At 44.4% G+C, this 14241-nt stretch overlaps 1 protein-coding gene across 1 annotated transcript in view; it reads right to left on the minus strand.

The window, feature by feature from the left end:
• CNTN5 (contactin 5) overlaps nt 1–13825 on the minus strand; it is a 948473-nt gene extending 934648 nt beyond the window's left edge. Inside the window, exon 1 of the mRNA XM_069969612.1 lies at nt 13499–13825. The gene's annotated coding sequence lies outside the window, so the exon portion shown is untranslated. The remainder of the gene's footprint in view (nt 1–13498) is intronic.
• Between the last annotated feature and the right edge of the window lie 416 nt (nt 13826–14241).

Below are 14241 nucleotides of genomic sequence, written 5' to 3' on the forward strand. Positions count from 1 at the left end.
GTCCACTACCCGGTCCCTAGTCCTTGTTCCTGGTTCCTGCTTCCCCGTTACTCTATTGCTCCTGTCTTCAGCCTGTCTCCTGCGGTCACGACTACAGACCTCTGCCACTACCATCTCCTGCCTACTGCTCCTGCCACGCCTCGCCTGCCATCACCAGCAACCAAGCCAGGGGTAGCGACCTGGGGGTCGCCTGCCGCAGCAAGTCCATCCCGCCTTGCGGCGGGCTCTGGTGAAAACCAGCGGCCCCTTAGACTCCGCTCCCTGGTGAGGTTAGTGCCATCGCTGGTGACGGTCCAGTGGATCCACTACTCCGGGCGTTACAAACTGTCAACACTACAGGGAGAAAAAGGGGACAAAATACAAACAAAAGCAATTTGCTAAGGCAAAGCATTATCAAAATTGCTTTTGTTTGTATCACCTAACAAACATTTAGGTGATAAGAAAAACCCCTTTAAGTATTCTAATTACAGTAACAATTCAATAAAAAAAATTTTTAAAAAATTGCCTTAAGAGCAAAACCCTCAACAGGCTGCAATTCACACCAAAACCTCTGGGTGACCACAAATAGACACATAAGGGGGTCATTTATTAACATAAATACCCCAGCCATGTCACCTGATTGGTGGGGGGGGGGGAGGAAAGGCGGGAGGAGGTGTGGCCTCCTCCCAGGCTTGATTTATCATAATTTAAATGTAAATCATGACATAAATGTACAACTGCTTCAGGGCAGGTGCCGATTTGCAGCGCAATGCCTGCCCAGGTGCAAGGCCGGGCGGCTTTACTAAGAGACGTAAATCCAGCTGGGAAAAAGGTGGCAGGGCGTTATCTAAGACTGGCATAAGTCTTGATTAGCATAAACAATATTGACACAACTGCCCTCCATGTATGCTCTCCCAACTCTCCACACTCTGTTCTGCCATGTCTAATCTAATATTTCTATAAAATTTATTGCACATTCAGATTTCAATTGAGAAGACAATTTTGGACCATACCAGCAAAAACCCTCAACAGGCTGCAATTCACACCACAACCACTGGGTGACCACAAATAGGCACATAGGGGGACATTTACAAAGGGTGCGGCTGGGATGTAGACCAAGTAGAAGGTCCAGATGTACCCCTTCTCCCTGGCATATGCCTGCCATATGCCCTGCTCGCCCGATAGACTGGGGCTTTAAGGTGAAAAGGAGGCGTGGCATCCTCTCGTGCGTCATCTATCATGATTTACGCCTACTCGCGTGCGCCTCTTAGCAAATTCAGTCGGGAAGAGGAGGCGGGGCCTTATTTAAGACCGCTCTTCAGAAATCCCCCCCATATAACATAAACAACAATGAAACAATTGCCCTCCATGTATGCTCTCCTCCCCTCCCCCCTCTCTAATGATGAGAAAAGGGAGAGGAAAGCAGAAGCTCGTCTGATGGATTGTTTCTCTTTATTTATTTATTTATATTTTTTATTCATTTATGTTTTTATTCATTTATGTTTCGTGTCTGATGATTTTGTATTTATTTATTTATTTTTGTTTGGATATTGTTTTTTTGTTTTTTTTTTGTTTTTTCTCCAAAACTGTAGGAATTTCCTACCAAAGCTACTGAAATAATCGCTTAATTCACCATCCATCGCACAAATGAATAATAAAATCCGGCGCCTTGTTGTCCGCAGCCTCTTAAAGTTATGAGCCGCCTCGCCAGACACGACCTATTAAAAGAAACATTATTATCTCGTCTAACTCCTTGACTAAGACAGAAAGGAAGATGATGCCTCTTAAAATCTCCTTTGATGATGATTTCCAACAAACTGGCACTGTAACAATTGACCGTCCGCTTCCACGGTTTCACCCCACTGAGCAGGGGCATCCTGGCCCCCGTCCAATAGCATTTGTCCTGTGAAAACATTCCCTGCAATTATTCTGACGCTGCGGATAGAGCCGGGGTTATGCTGACAGGCTTATTAGACAGCACCCTTGATATATACAGTAGTGCCGCTTGTATATAGAGCAGGAGCTGCGCAGTATTGATCAGACGGCTATAGCCTACACGTGTAATTTCCCCCCGCTTGCCTGGGAGCGGCTGTCCTTTTATTGCGAACAGAATTCATGGATCACATGTGAATAAAATAGATAGCGGTCTGGATTGTTGCTTTACTGAGCAATATATCCGGTGATGGCGAATCCCTGAGTTATTTACAGAGGCGCCGAGTTCATTTTACAGACCTGTAAAAAATTATAAGCGCCCATCAATGATACATTGTGACAGCTTACAGGGTTCTATCGGCCCCATATATATTGTGATAGTCATTGCGGGGGCCCTGGCGGTTTATAACGGACGCTGATGGGTTTACTTGGAAGAAATACATTTTTAAATCTGGTTTTAAAAAACAGATTTTATTTTGTTCAAATATTTACACTTTTTATACTGGTTACGGCTATGTTCACACTACGTAAGAGACTGAACGTTCTGTGACACGGCTGGGTCCCGGAACGGCCGGTCTCTGAAAAGATCATCCCGGTTGGTACTGTAGTACAGGATGATCTTTAGGGACGCAGAGTTGTGATCCGGGCCCGCCCGCATCAGAACTCCCCACTCTACACAATGGAGTGTGTGGCCAGAGCCGCGCACTTCATTGTTTGCACTGACAGGCTCTCTGCCGCCGCGCATGTCAGTTTTCTACATTGCCGCAAGAGATCCCGGCCAGAGCATATAATGTGTGTACACATTCCGGCCGGGATTCCATAGAGGCCAGGTAACGTACTTTTTCGTATTAATCACAGCCGTTGTTGCAATCTGCAACAACGGACGTACTTTTACGAAAATATGTGTTGTGTGAACATAGCCTGGATCTGTTAAATGGACGGCGAACTCAGCCTTAGCCAACAGTTGCTGTTTTTGGTAGCTTTGCCGTACAGTCTGAGGCAGAGTAAATAGAGTTATCTCCTATTAGAGGATGGCAATGAACCAGGTAAGGCTGGGTTCACACTACGTTTTTTAAATAGGTGTTTTTTTTTTTTCATGAAAAAAAAAAATGATGCATCCGTTTTGAAAAGTTTTTCCATTAAATTCCATTTTTATAACGTACACAAAAATGTAGCTGACCTTATTTTTGTGTACGTTAAAAAAGAACGGATGCGTTTTATAGTAAAAGTCAGCGGGAAAAACGGATCAAAATGGATGCACACAAATACATCTTTTTTGCTATCCGTTTTTTCATGCGCTTCTTGCAAAGACGGATGAAACAGAACGGATTGCAAAAAAACGTAGTGTGAACACAGCCTAAGGCAGGATAATTACACGAGGCTTAGGCCGGGTTCACACTGTGTTTTTGCAGTCCGTGTAATAGATCTGTATTTAAATGGCTGATAGTTGTCTTCAAACGAAGTGGAGAGATACGATCTGCTGCCGTCGCCCCATGTAATAGGAGTGGTGGCAACTGAAGTTTATGGGAACCTTAAGGGTGCGTTCACACCTACAGGATCCGCAGCAGATTTGATGGTGCAGATTTGATGCTGTGTTCAGTTATTTAAATGAAATCTGCTGCGGATCTGCTGCGGATCCGCAGCAGAAAATACGCTGTGGATCCGGTAAGTGTGAAGTACCCTAAAGGGGTTATCCCGGTTTAGAAAAAAGCTACATTCTTGTAAAAACAGCACCACCCCTATTCTCAGGTTATGTGTGGTATTACAAGTCAGCTCCATCCTAATAAATATAACTTAGATGCAAATCCCCCACCCAGAGTGGTGCCGCTTCTAGAGAAGAGCAGCCATGTTTTTCCGAACCTGGATAACGCCCTTAATAGTTGGTCTAAGCTAAGACTGTGAAAGACCTGGCCTGTTTAGTCTAATATGACATCATCAGATTGTTAGATAGTATAAGTAAATCTAGGCCAATGTGCACAAGAAAAAACCTGCATAACATTACAATTACCCAGAATGACAAGATAATATGACATAACCCTATGGGAGGAAGAAACAATTATTGCTAATGTAACTAATGTTTATGTACACAGCCAACACCATGTGACCCACAGGAATACATTATAAGTGATACCAGGCCATATCATTCTGTAGTCTCGACCATTTCAACAGTATTTTAAAGTGACAGGTAGACTTGAAGTGTCCCAGTTTTGGCAAGTTCCCTGTTTCCTCGAAAACAAGACAGTGTCTTTTATTATTTTTTTCCTCTCAAAGATGCGCTGGGTCTTATTTTCAGGTAATGTCTTATTTTTCCATGAAGAATTCACATGAAGGGCTTCCGGCCACCAGGGGGAGCTCACCATAGCACACTCGTACAGCACAGCAGGGACAGCGTTCGGTATGGAGGCTTCTGGCCACCAGGGGGAGCTCACCACAGAACACTCGTAAAGCACAGCTGGGACAGCGTACGGTATGGCCGTTTCTGGCCACCAGGGGGAGCTCACCACAGTACACTGGTACAGCATAGCAGGAAAAGCGCAGGATATGGCGGTTTTCGGCCACAAGGGGGAGCTCACCACAGTACACTTGTACAGCACAGCAGGGACAGCGTACGGTATGGTGGTTTCCGGCCACCAGGGGGAGCTCAACACAGCACACTTGTACAGCATGGCAGGAACAATGAACGGTATGGCGGCTTCTGGCCACCAGGGGGAGATCACCATAGCACACTCGTATAGCACAACAGGGACAGTGTACGGCATGGCAGCTTCTGGTCACCAGGGGGAGCTCACCACAGTACACTTGTACAGCACAGCAGGGACAGCATACTGTATGGCAGCTTCTGGCCACCAGGGGGAGCTCACCATAGTACACTTGTACAGCACAGCAGGGACAGCATACTGTATGGCGGCTTCTGGCCACCAGGGGGAGCTCACCATAGTACACTCATACAGTAGAGCAGGGACAGTGTACAATATGGTGGTTTCCGGCCACCAGGGGGACCTCACCAGAACACACTCATACAGCATAGCAGGGACAGCATACAGTATGGCGTCAGGCATTGGGATAACGGCAGACTGCATGCAGCTCTAAATCTGGAGGTAGGGGACAACTGAGAGGGTGGCAGGCAATGGGCCTCTTGATGCGTTGCCTGCACATTTACAAGTAAGTGCTGCAGAAGGGAAAATCAGGGTTAGCAGCAGGTAACAGTCTTCAGATAGGATAGGGGCCTGTCTTGACTATTCATTATATAGGAGATCTTATGATGTCATCATTGTGTTCTCTTACTGTGACAACAACCATCAATGACAAGCGGCCACTTGATACGGACTAGCTGAAGAAGAAAAGGAAGAAGCTGTGACTGACTAGCCTTCACTCCCTCCGCCACTGACTTAGCTCTGCTACATCATCATTGTAACACCAGCTTATCTTGGCCAGGCAGCGCTCTCAGAAGAGCTGCCTGATGTTGAACAATCCCAGCAAGGCGCTGAGCACTTGTTAGTCAATATCCCTTATTTTTTCCCCTCGGTCTCATCCAGTCTCCTCCACATTTTCTTCATTCTTGTTTTTTTTTTTTTTTTTTTTTTAAGGAAGCAAATCTTCCAGTGACCTAATAAGAAATGAGATCTGGCAGTGAAGTTGGATACAATATCCTTTGTAGATTTACAGAAGATTTCAGCCTTTATTGGTTGCAGTATTCTCGCTAGTACATGTGCTGCAGGGCTAGTAAGCCGGCGCTGCCTGCCGCATACATCCTTCCATATAGATGAAGCTGACTTACAGCTCCCCAGACGCCTCTACAACATATTAAAGGTCTTGGAGCCCCTTGTAGCGCCGGACTCCCGTGAACCCACACAATGAAGATGTCATGAAGTTTTATTTACACCAACAGATAGCATATAACTTACTATCTTCCCGCACCTTCTCCCCTGGGTCTTACTTGTTTTATATGCTGGAGCTGCCTGATTTCTGCTGCCGTCTTCCTGTTTGATGATCTACGACAAGTCTTTGTAGTGTACAGAGGAAGATACAAGATGCTAGAAAACTCCTTGATAAGCTGCAATTTACATATTGACCACCGGGGGTCACATAGAGGCATGTATAGGTGAAACACTCCACTGCCCTTCATGTATGCCCTCCCAACTCTACACACTGCTGGTAATGTAACACTCCACTTAGAGGGCAGGTGTCAAACTCCTGACTAGAGATGAGCGAACCTCGAGCATGCTAGGTGAAAGGTGGCTGAGCTGCAGTAACCAAAGATGGCCACTATGCAGTGAATGGAGCCAACTGCTTCCGGCAATAGAAGCCCCACTGAACAGCTTAAAGGGGTTATCCAGCGCTACAAAAACATGGTCACTTTTCCCCCTCTCTTGTCTCCAGTTCAGGTGTGGTTTGCAATTAAGCTCCATTTACTTCAATGGAAATGAGTTTGAAGCCCCACCCAATCTGGAGACAAAAGAGGGGGGAAAGTGGCCATGTTTTTGTACCGCTGGATAACCCCTTTAATTGTTGGTACTCCACTGATCAGCGATTGGTGACCTATCCTTGTTTTAATGGAAAACACCTTTAAATGACCTTTTAGGCTCCTTAATGCAGTTGCAACCCTATTGTTAAACCTATGGGTGCAAAGGTAGTTAAAGGGAGGCTTAAAGGGGATACTTCAGTTGTTTTATTTTTTCTTTCACATCAACTAGTTTCTGAACGTTATATTGTTTTGTAATTTACCACTATTTATCTCAAGTTTTCCAATACTTATCAGCTGCTGTATGTCCTGCAGGAAGTGGTGTATTCTCTCTAGTCTGACACAGTGCTCTCTGCTGCCACCTCTGTCCATTTCAGGAACTGTCCACAGCAGTTCCCTCCATCTGTTTTCTATGGGGATTTTCTGCTGCTCTGGACAGTTCCTGACATGGGACAGAGGTGGCAGCAGAGAGCACTGTGTCAGACTGGAGAGAAAATTGTTATAATCCAGGGGCAGCACTGGGCAGGTAGAAACACTGTATAGTTATTTAAATTTGGTTCAGACGGCTACTGCTTTAGGGGTCGAAGATCCATCAATAAAATGTGTTGTTCTGTTTTCATTCAAAAACATCGCCATCCCCTGTCTCCAGGTTGTGTCTGGTATTGCAGCTCAGCTCCATTGAAACATGTAGGATTGAGCTGTAGATGGGTGTGAATGACCGTGGCCACATTTGGTACAACCCTTTAGACCAGGGCTAGAAACCTTGGCTCTTCAGCTGCTGCAAAACTACAACTCGCACCATGCCTGGACAGCCAAAGCATAATGGGAGCTGTAGTTTTGCAACAGCTGGAGCGCCAGGTCCCCTACACCTGCTATAGGCTAGGACGGCCTATTTTACAGATGGATCTGCCAACTCCACTGTAGGAACTACCTGAATCATGTCAGAAAGTAGAAATCAGTAGCCATGTAGCAATAATTTTCATATACCTGCAATACCAGACACAACCTACAGTATGAAGGTGGCGCTGTTTCAGCAAATGTAAAAAAGCTTCTTTCCTCCACAACCCGTATATATAGTAAAGTATATGACTGGGTAAACCTCCATACACTGAGTAAGAGAGTTCTGGCCGTACCCAGAGGGCTGTTGGTCAGGGTTTCGTGTAATTATACATTGTGTAATTGTATACAGGATTATTGATGATTTTGCGCTTCCATAAGGTCATAAAATATGACAAGTTTAGTGTTTAGATCGAATGCACTTATGCGAGTCAATAACCTGAACCGTCGCTCCACCACCACAAAGGCTGCACCACACCCAAGGGCAACATCTGCATCACTACAACCCCCTCAATCTGCAGCACTACAACCCTGTCCATCTGCAGCACTACAACTACCTCCATCTGCATCACTACAACTCCCTCCATCAGCATCACTACAACTCCCTTTATCTGCATCACTACAAATACCTCCATCTGCAGCACTACAACCCCCACATCTGCAGCACTACAACCCCCTCCATCTGCATCACTACAATCCCCTTCATCTGCATCACTACAACCCCCTCAATCTGCAGCACTACAACCCTCCCCATCTACATCACTACAACCCCCGCCATCTGCATCACTACAACCCTGTCCATCTGCATCACTACAACTCCCTTTATCTGCATCACTACAAATCCCTCCATCTGCAGCACTACAACCCCCACATCTGCAGCACTACAACCCCCTCCATCTGCATCACTACAATCCCCTTCATCTGCATCACTACAACCCCCTTCATCTGCAGCACTACAACCCCTTCCATCTGCACCACTACAACCCCTTCCATCTGCACCACTACAACCCCCTCCATCTGCAGCACTACAACCCCCACATCTGCATCCCTACAACCTCTTCCATCTGCATCACTACAACTCCCTCCATCAGCATCATTACAACCCCCTCCATCAGCATCACTACAACCGCCTCCATCTGCACCACTACAACCCCCTTCATCTGCATCACTACAACCACCTCCATCAGCATGACTACAACCACCTCCATCTGCACCACTACAACCACCTCCATCTGCACCACTACAACCACCTCCATCTGCACCACTACAACCCGCTCCATCAGCATCATTACAACCCCCTCCATCGGCACCACTACAACCCCCTTCATCTGCACCACTACAACCCCCTTCATCTGCACCACTACAACCCCCTTCATCTGCACCACTACAACCCCCTTCATCTGCATCACTACAACCCCCTTCATCTGCACCACTACAACCCCCTTCATCTGCATCACTACAACCCCCTTCATCTGCATCACTACAACCCCCTTCATCTGCATCACTACAACCCACTTCATCTGCATCACTACAACCCCCTTCATCTGCATCACTACAACCCCCTTCATCTGCACCACTACAACCCACTTCATCTGCATCACTACAACCCCCTTCATCTGCATCACTACAACCCCCTTCATCTGCACCACTACAACCCCCTTCATCTGCATCACTACAACCCCCTCATCTGCATCACTACAACCCCCTTCATCTGCATCACTACAACCCCCTTCATCTGCATTCTGCTTGATTAGAAATATCACTATTCATAGTAAGTGACATTTTTTTTTCTTATGCAAATAATCTAAATTCCCATTTTTTTTCCTGATTAATAAACTGGATCTAGAACAGATGGGAGACGCATAGCCGCAGCTTCTGGATACTTTGCGGTTCTTCCGATCGCCTCTTAATTATAAGTGTTAATTATACTGGGAAGAAGAGAAACAGCAGTCTGCCGAGAGGTAGCAGAGCCGAGTTTGTCACTGCCATATTTCTAATATGAAAAAGGTGAATAACATCATTGACGACTCAGCTCTGCTACAACGACAAAACTCAGCTCAGCTTCTCATGTAAAACATACCAGTACAGTTCCGAGCCAGTTTTACAATCATTCCCTGGAATCTTTATTTTATTCCTTGGAAAAACTTGTGCTAAAGAAAGAAAGAAGGAGAATATCCTCCCTCTAGTGTTTGATATGAGTATTACACACCTTGTTAGATATCGAAAACACCAATTATGATGGGGGGGGGGGGGGGGAGTAGATACTTATAGAGGTAGAAAATGTCTCAAAGGAGTTTGAGATTTATCAGTTTTCCTAGAATATAAGATGGAAGAGGTTACGAAATTACGTCCTAGGTGTAAAGGTCAATACAAATCATATAGATGTAGCAGAGCTGACATTGTCACTTTATTGGAGCTGCATTTTTGAATGCTATGATTACTATACACCATGGATATACGACTGGTGGCACCTGAGTTGTTGCAAAATCACAACGCCCATCATGTACTGACAAGCGTTGGCTGTCAGGGCATGATGGGAGTTGTAGTTTTGCAATAACTGGGATAACTTCTCTATGAGTTGCAATGGTATTGTGCACAATGATATTCCAGGATTTTTTTTTTTTTAAAGTAGTGCCACCCTTGGCTTTAGGTTGTGTGTGGTATTACAACTAAGTTCCATTCACTTCAATGGAACTGAGCTGCAATACCGCACACTACCCTAGGACAAGAGTGGCGCTGTTTCTGAAAGAAAGCAGCTATGGTTTTCCAATCCATTAACATGTGGCTGTCTAATTGTTGCAAAACTTTAACTTTAAGACTCTCAGGGCATGATGGGAGTTGTAGTTTTGCAAGTAGTAGGTTAACCCGCAGTCCTTCAAGTAGTATAAGCTGTAATTCCAGTTAACACTAGTTCAATAAACCTCTATGAAATTCTTAAAAAAAAAAAAGGTGCTGAATCTGGAATTAATCATTCCTCATCCCGTTAAAATTAGAAGCTTCCGATGTAATTGGAAACCGTTATTTCTCTATTAAATTTCACTGCAATTTTGACTTTTGCTTCAGCAAAAACCCCGGAGACTCGCAAAACGGAATCCTTTTATTACTAAACAACATGAATGAGCCGCTACTATTAAAAAAGTCATTTATATTTTATGGCCACACAGCACAAAAATTACCATGTCACATGCTGAGGAGGATTCCTTCATCGCCCCCGTCAGGCTTACAACCATTTGCGGCTTTTCTCCAAAAAAAACTCTTCTAAAAGGCCTGTCTGGAATGGCTTGATGGGTCATATGGGGTAGAACACCACTTACTTAGACTTTAAAAGTTTTTTTTTTTTTCAGCGCCACTCTTGTCTAAAGGTTGTGCCAGGTATTGCACCTTTGACTGAGGTTAAGTTGCAATACTAGACATAAACCATAGGCAAGGGTGGCACTGTCTCCTTAAAATGTGAGGTCCGGGACTTTGCACAGTTCTGGGTGCATACTGGTCACAATACTATTCCTTTAAGGAGGTGATCATAAACAATAGCATGTAATTGACCGCTATTCTGTAAGGGAGGAAAGAGCAGATCCTCTGCAGTACAAAAGTCCCCACCATGATTTACACTGTTACCCAACTAGAATGCCAGTAACTTCATTTGTATCCAAGAAAAGCAGGGTAGGGGGGAGTCTGGTTGGGGGTTGGGGGTTTGGTCCTAGGCCCAAAATATAACCTGTTAAGTAGATGCAATGGAGAGATACTCATTAGAATCCATGACTTACTTTCATATGAAATGCCATGGAATGTTGTTACTAGCTGTTATTTACACTATTTTTAGTATAAAAATGCCCTTTTTATAACTTTTTTTGCTGAGGGCAGGCTCTGAATAATATCAGTCTCCTTCCCCCTCTGGCAGCTCACTGTACACTTCTTTCTTTATTTCTCTACAGAAGGAGTCTTCTCAGCTTTACTGATATGATCTGTAGAGTTTCTATTCCTTTCCCCTCTGGCAGCTGCCAATACAGTCCCTAATGACAATATCCCCTATAGATGGAGTCTTCTCAGCTATACCAATATGAACCAATATAAGGTTCTGCTCCTTCCCCCTCTGGCAGCAATATAGTCCCTAATGACAATATCCCCTATAGATGGAGTCTTCTCAGCTATACCAATATGAACCAATATGAGGTTCTGCTCCTTCCCCCTCTGGCAGCAATATAGTCCCTAATGACAATATCCCCTATAGATGGAGACTTCTCAGCTATACCAATATGAACCAATATGATGTTCTGCTCCTTCCCCCTCTGGCAGCAATATAGTCCCTAGTGACACTATTCCCTTTGGGTAGCGTCTTCTGTGCTGTCTTATAGTATAGTTTTTCTCTGTCAGCTGCCAATATAGTCTCTACTTATATCCCCTATGGGTGGAGTCTTCTGCGCTTTATAGTTTCATACTGCAGAGGTTTTATTCCTTTCCTTCTGGCAGCTGCTGATATAGTCCCTACTTATATCCCCTATGGAAGGAGCCTTTCTATGTCTTATACTGCAGAGGTTTTCCTCCTTCCCCCTCTGGCAGCAAACACTATAGTGTGTACATTCTATGCAGAAGGCATCTTTTCAACTACCTCTGGCAGCTGTCTGTATATTTCCTGTATATCCTGTATATTTCCTTCTTCACCTCGAGTATTCTACCATGTACTTGCAGGGTCTGTAAGAGCTATTTCTATTATCTGAAGAGGATTATACAGAGACCTGGGCTGAGTGAATGAGCATGTGTGTCCCCCAGCATTTAGCTCAACAAGTGGACAAGCACATTGCTATATAGTCCGACCACTAGATGGCACCACACTGTGTTAATGTAAATTGCAAAAATTGTTCATTTTGTCTGATCTACAGTATATAACAAATATGATAGTGGAATAGCCCTGTTATCTGGGAAACTTTGTACAACTTTGTTGATAGACATATATATATATATTTATATATATATATATATATATATATATATATATATATATATATCGGTATACAGTGTCACTTATCCAGGCAGGATGCGTGGTGTACTCTGGTGTCCGGCACTGAGCGGCTCTTTCAGGAATTTCACAATGAAAGATGGGAGTAGTAGTCAACTACTTTAATGTGATGACGTAAAACAATATATATATATATATATATATATATATATATATATATATATATATATATTACACACTACACCTATATGCACACTTTATATACAATATACTATGGATATAGATATAGCTCGGTCATGGATATCATGCGTATCACCAGGCACAGATGTACAGTACCGTAGTAGTCAGGTGTACAAGTATGTGACACATTCCTGTTCTCAAAGTAAAGACTATGGAGGAATGCAGAGCAGCCGACAGCGTACAAAAGTGACAACAATGGACGGAAAGTTATCATTTCAACACGTACGGATGTAGCAGAGCTGAACATGTCATTGACCTGTCTGCAATGACAGCCCTGGGTTAACCTTATGCAGAAGATTGACCTGCACAGAGGCTACATGATCCCTCTCTCAGTTTAACCACATGACAAACTCAGCTCTGCTACCTCTCTATGATATATATATATATATATATATATATATATATATATATATATATATATACTAAACAGCTGACAACATTGCCACTCACTGACGCCAGGTATCATTACTATCATTATCTGGCTGATAGAATGACTCTCGGCCAAGGTTGAAGAAGAAAATTACACCGTGATGTAAAGCGCCATGTGACGAACGATACGGCGAAGCGTCTTACGCCTTTTTACAGCCGCATTGGAATTAGACTTCTTATTAATGACGATCATCCAAATCACAACCGAATGTTAAATAGCATCAGTACTAAAGGAAGAAAACCATAGTAACCGTCCGACTACAGCCAAACAATCTACGCCATCCACTACCACCAGCCAAACTTTGCCCATATCATCCATAAAAGGGAAACCCCATAAATTCTATAGGATTCAGGAGAGGCACCCCCTGTTGAATGCCAAGACACCTGTTCAACCAACCAACATACTAGTTACAGTACCCACCTTAGGTCTCTTATTACTCAGCCCATATGACTATCACTCCAACCAACACTACTCCATAAGACAGACCTCAACTTGCTCAAACCCAAGCAGCCCCCCTCTATTGAACTTCCTATACATGCATGACCACCACCCCCTTCCCCAGCATGCACAAGCCTCCTGTCATCCTTTCCATCCGCAATCCCTTTAAGTAAAGTCTCATATGGCAGCAATCCATCACATGTGAGAGCCATGTCCTAGCCCTTACCTGGCCCACCATAGGATCCCCCCCTCGCCTGTCACTGCTTGTCTCTGGATATCATTCCACTGGTTTAGGTAAAAGTCCAGCCCAGCAGTTGTCTGTGATCTCCAGCCAGAGGGATGAGGAGTTCTCTGGGATTGTCCTATGGGAAGTGTCGAGCATTCCAGTGTCTCCTAATGTATCTCCAGGTCCAGGTCTCCAGCCCTGAGCTCTGTGCCCTCATACACACACACTCTCTTAGTCTGGATATTGGAGGAGGATGATAGGTGATGCACCTTTTCTGCTTGGTGGTTTGTGTATAACAATTTCTCATCCAATGCTTTCCCTTTTCTGTGCAGCTGGGCGCCTCTCACTGGCTGTGTCCTTCTTGTGAGCTGTGTCTCTCCTCCTCCCTCCTCCCCTACCTCATTCTTTCCTTTTTTTTATTCCCTTCTTATACTCCCTCAATCCTTCCTCTCCTCTCTCTCTCTCATTACTTTTCTCCTCTTCTCCATCCCTCCCTCTCCTGGTATGTTGGTGTTTTCCTCTTCTCTTTCGCTCAGTCATCTTCCTCTTCTCTCCCTCTTTTCCCTGACTCATAGCCACATTACTATTTTGTCTCCCTGGCTTCTATGGATTGATACAATGTTGCAAGAATTGGTAAATATTATGATTCCCTTATTTACAAATATTGTTACCTTTTGTATCCTAACAGAACGAGGTTCCCCATTGGCTCTTCTTTTTGTGTTGTGGTGAGATTGTATGGAACC

Source organism: Dendropsophus ebraccatus, chromosome 5 (genome assembly GCF_027789765.1).
Source record: "Dendropsophus ebraccatus isolate aDenEbr1 chromosome 5, aDenEbr1.pat, whole genome shotgun sequence".
NCBI lineage: Eukaryota > Metazoa > Chordata > Amphibia > Anura > Hylidae > Dendropsophus > Dendropsophus ebraccatus.